A 5,210-nucleotide genomic window follows, 5' to 3' on the forward strand; every position below is an offset into this window, starting at 1 on the left:
TACACAACTGAATGCAGGCAAATGTGTTTTCCATGCTTTAACAGATGACACTGATGTTTACCTGGCACTTCGTGTGGATGATGGCTTGCTTATTTGTAAGTCTCCAAAAATACTGGAAAATGTTTTGGCAGCACCAGGATCAATGTTTGAAATTTCTGTGGGCAATGGAAAATACTTATGTGGATTGAAAATTGAACAAAGCCCTTCGACAAAAGAAATCTATATAGGCCAGCAAAGATACATCATTTGTTTACTTCAGAAGTTCAACATTGATGATTCAAAACCTAACTCCACTTCCTTTGATGTTGGAACCATGTTGCTTGGTTGTGTGCTATTCTTAGTTAACTTGGTTTTCAGTTAGACAAACCAACAACGCTCCATATTGACAATTAATGTGCTATTTGCCTGGTTAAAAACACAGAACATCACGAACATACCAATCACATTGACATTAAATACCATTATATACGTGAACATGTTGAAAATAATGAGCCTGAAGTTCATTATGTTTATTCTGATAAACAGTTAGCTGACTTATTCACAAAACCTTTAACTAGAGACAAATTCATATCAAACAGAAAATCTCTGTCGATGATCTTAAAACAAACTCAATAAAACAAGAGTGGGAGTGCTGACAGCAATGAGCTTGTTGTATTGAGTTTTTTTAGTGGCTTCATTTTCAGTTTTCGCTGTGTGAATGCGCCAGATATTTACGTTCATTCTGTGTGTGGTTGTGTTCCATGATATTATAAAATTAGATCTTTGTTTTTTTGTTTTGTTGTTACGGTTATGGTGTAACTTTTGGTAGCAATAAATAAAGGAGCAATAAGTTACTTTTACTCCAATTTACTGTATTTCGCTCTGTGATTTTCTGCCAAACTTAATTAAAGACATCAGGGTTCACTGTCATGTAGAATTTCTAAATGACACCATATTCACTGTTGACTGTAGAAATTATTTATTTCACTACAGCAGTTCCGGCCTTTGGGACATTTTCAAGTGGTTTTTAAAGTGTGACATCTACACCTAGATCTACATTTATACTCCGCAAGCTACCCAACGGTGTGTGGCGGAGGGCACTTTACGTGCCACTGTCATTACATCCCTTTCCTGTTCCAGTCGCGTACGGTTCGCGGGAAGAACGACTGCCGGAAAGCCTCCGTGCGCACTCGAATCTATCTAATTTTACATTCATGATCTCCTCGGGAGGTATAAGTTAGGAGAAGTAATATATTCGATACCTCATCCAGAAACGCACCATCTCGAAACCTGGACAGCAAGCAACACGGCGATGCAGAGCGCCTCTCTTGCAGAGTCTGCCAATTGAGTTTGCTAAACATCTCCATAACGCTATCACGCTTACCAAATAACCCTGTGACGAAACGCGCCGCTCTTGCTTGGATCTTCTCTATCTCCTCTGTCAACCCGACCTGGTACGGATCCCACACTGATGAGCAATACTTAAGTATAGGTCGAACGAGTGTTTTATAAACCACCTCCTTTGTTGATGTAGTCCTTTGTTGATGGACTACATTTTGTAAGGACTCTCCCAATGAATCTCAATCTGGCACCCACATTACCAATAATTAATTTTATATGATCATTCCACTTCAAATCGTTCCGTATGCATACTCCCAGATATTTTACAGAAGTAACTGCTACCAGTGTTTGTTCCGCTATCATATAATCATACAATAAAGGATCCTTCTTTCTATGTATTCGCAATACATTACATTTGTCTATGTTAAGGGTCAGTTGCCACTCCCTGCACCAAGTGCCTACCCGCTGCAGATCTTCCTGCATTTCGCTGCAATTTTCTAATGCTGCAACTTCTCTGTATGCTACAACATCATCCGTGAAAAGCCGCATGGAACTTCTGACACTATCTACTTGGTCATTCATATATAGCGTAAAAAGCTATGGTCCCATAACACTCCGCTGTGGCACGCCAGAGGTTACTTTAATGTCTATAGATGTCTCTCCATTGAGAACAACATGCTGTGTTCTGTTTGCTAAAAACTCTTCAATCCAGATACACAGCTGGTCTGATATTCGGTAGGCTCTTACTTTGTTTATCAGGCGACAGTGCGGAACTGTATCGAAAGCCTTCCGGAAGTCAAGGAAAATGGCATCTACCTGGGAGCCTGTATCTAATATTTTCTGGGTGTCATGAAAAAATAAAGCGAGTTGGGTCTCACACGATCGCTATTTCCGGAATCCATGTTGATTCCTACAGAGTAGATGCTGGGTTTCGAGAAATGACATGATATGCGAGCAAAAAACATGTTCTAAAATTCTACAACAGATCGATGCCAGAGATATAGGTCTATAGTTTTGCGCATCTGCTCGACGGTCCTTCTTGAAAACTGGAACTACCTGTGCTCTTTTCTAATCATTTGGAACCTTCCGTTCCTCTAGAGACTTGCGGTACACGGCTGTTAGAAGGGGGGGGGGGGGCAAGTTCTTTCACGTACTCTGTGTTGAATCGGACTGGTTTCCCGCCAGATCCAGTGGACTTTCCTCTGTTGAATGATTTCAGTTGTTTTTCTATTCCTTGGACACTTATTTCGATGTCAGCCATTTTTTCGTTCGTGGGAGGATTTACAGAAGGAACTGCGGTGCCATCTTCCCCTGTGAAACAGCTTTGGAAATGGTGTTTAGTATTTCAGCTTTACCTGTGTCATCCTCTGTTTCAGTGCCATTATCATACCACAGTGTCTAGATATTCTGTTTCGATCCACTTACCGATTTAACGTAAGACCAAAACTTCCTAGGATTTTCTGTTAAGTCGGTAAGTAGAATTTTACTTTCGAATTCGCTGAACGCTTCACGCATAGCCCTCCTTACGCTAACTTTGACATCGTTTAGCTTCTGTTTGTCTGAGAGGCTTTGGCTGCGTTCAAGTTTGCAGTGAAGCTCTCCTTGCTTTCGCAATAGTTTCCTAATTTTGTTGTTGAACCACGGTGGGTTTTTCCCGCTGCTCGCAGTATTTCTCGGCACGTACTTGTCTAAAACGCATTTTACGATTGCCTTGAACTTTTTCCATAAACACTTAACGTTGTCAGTTCCGGAACAGAAATTTTTGCATTGATGTGTTAGGTAGTCTGAAATCTGCCTCCCAGTCTAGCTAAACAGATAAACCTTCCTCCCTTTTTTATATTCCGATTTACTTCCATATTCAGGGATGCTGCAATGGCCTTATGATCACTGATTCCCTGTTCTGCTCTTACAGAGTCGAAAAGTACGGGTCTGTTTGTTATCAGTAGGTCCAAGATGTTGTCTCCACAAGTCGGTTCTCAGTTTAATTTCTCGAGGTAATTTTCGGATAGTGCACTCAGTATAATGTCACTCGATGCTCTGTCCCTATCACCCATCCTAAACATCTGAGTGTCCCAGTCTGTATCTGGTAATTTGAAATCTCCACCTACGACTATAACATGCTGAAGAAATCTATGCGAGATGTATTCCAGGTTTTCTCTCAGTTGTTCTGCCACTAATGCTGCTGAGTCGGGAGGTCGGTAAAAGGAGCCGATTATTAACCTAGGTTGGTTGTTGAGTGTAATCTCTACCCATAATAATTCACAAGAACTATCCACTTCTATTTCACTACAGGATAAACTACTACTAACAGTGACAAACACGCCACCACCGGTTGCATGCAATCTATCCTTTCTAAACACCATCTGTGCCTTTGTAAAAATTTCGGCAGAATTTATGTCTGGCTCCAGCCAGCTTTCTGTACCTATAACGATTTCAGCTTTGGTGCTTTCTATCAGTGCTTGAAGTTACGGTACTTTACCAACGCAGCTTCGACAGTTTACAATTACAATACCGATTGCTGCTTGGTCCCCGCATGTCCTGACTTTGCCCTGCACCCTTTGAGGCTGTTGCCCTTTCTGTACTTGCCCGGGGCCATCTAACCTAAAAACCGCCCAGTCCACGCCACACAACCCCTGCTACCTGTGTAGCCACCTGCTGTGTGTAGTGGACTCCTGACCTATCCAGCGGAACCTGAAACCCCATCACCCTATGGCGCAAGTCGTGGAATCTGCAGCCCACATGGTCGCAGAACCGTCTCAGCCTCTGATTCAAACCCTCCACTCGGCTCTGTACCAAAGGTCCACAGTCAGTCCTGTCAACGATGCTGCAGGTGGTGAGCTCTGCTTTCATCCCACTACTGAGACTGACAGTCTTCACCAAATCAGATAGCCGCTGAAAGCCAGAGAGGATTTCCTCCGATCCATAGCGACACACATTATTGGCGCCGACATGAGCGACCACCTGCAGATGGGTGCACCCTGTACCCTTCATGGCATCTGAAGGACCCTTTCCACATCTGGAATGACTACCCCTGGTATGCACACGGAGTGCACATTGGTTTTCTTCCCCTCCCTTGCAGCCATATCCGTGAGGGGCCCCATTACGCACCTGACATTGGAGCTCCCAACTACCAGTAAGCCCACCCTCTGCAACCGCCCGGATCTTGCGGACTGAGGGGCAACCTCTGGAACAGGACAAGCAGCCATGTCCGGCTGAAGATCAGTATCAGCCAGAGACAGAGCCTGAAACCGGTTCGTCAGACAAACATGAGAGGCCTTCCATTCAGCCCTCCAGAATGTCTTTCGCCCCCTGCCACACCTCGAGACGACCTCCCACTCTACCACAGGTGAGGGGTCAACCTCAATGTGGGTAGCATCCCAGGCAGCCACAGCCGATGTCCGATCGGGGCATGCGTGGGACGAGCTGGCCGTCCCCAAAAAATTCCCGTCCCGACCCCCACAGTGATGCCCATTGGCAACAGCCTCAAGCTGTGTGACCGAAGCCAACACTGCCTGAAGCTGGGAGCGAAGGGATGCCAACTCAGCCCGCATCTGAACACAGCAGTCACAGTCCCTATCCATGCTAAATACTGTTGTGATAAGAACGTCAGAACTAATCTACAGAGAGCACAACAATTCGACACAAAATTTAAACGGTTATTAAAAATACAAGACTGCCTAGTAAACGCAGTAATGCTACTACGTGCACACTGCTGACACACTGCTCGGCGGCAGAAGGCTAACTGGACTGACAGTATCGTACAAAGACTATTTGAAAGAAATAAACAAATGACAGACGACTATGTGACTTTATACGTCACATATATTAAAATGCAAATCTCTCCCTGCTAATTACTAAACTACACAATGATTTGACGGATTTAACTGAAC

This window comes from Schistocerca serialis, chromosome 9 (assembly GCF_023864345.2).
Source record: "Schistocerca serialis cubense isolate TAMUIC-IGC-003099 chromosome 9, iqSchSeri2.2, whole genome shotgun sequence".
Classification (NCBI taxonomy): Eukaryota; Metazoa; Arthropoda; class Insecta; order Orthoptera; family Acrididae; genus Schistocerca; species Schistocerca serialis.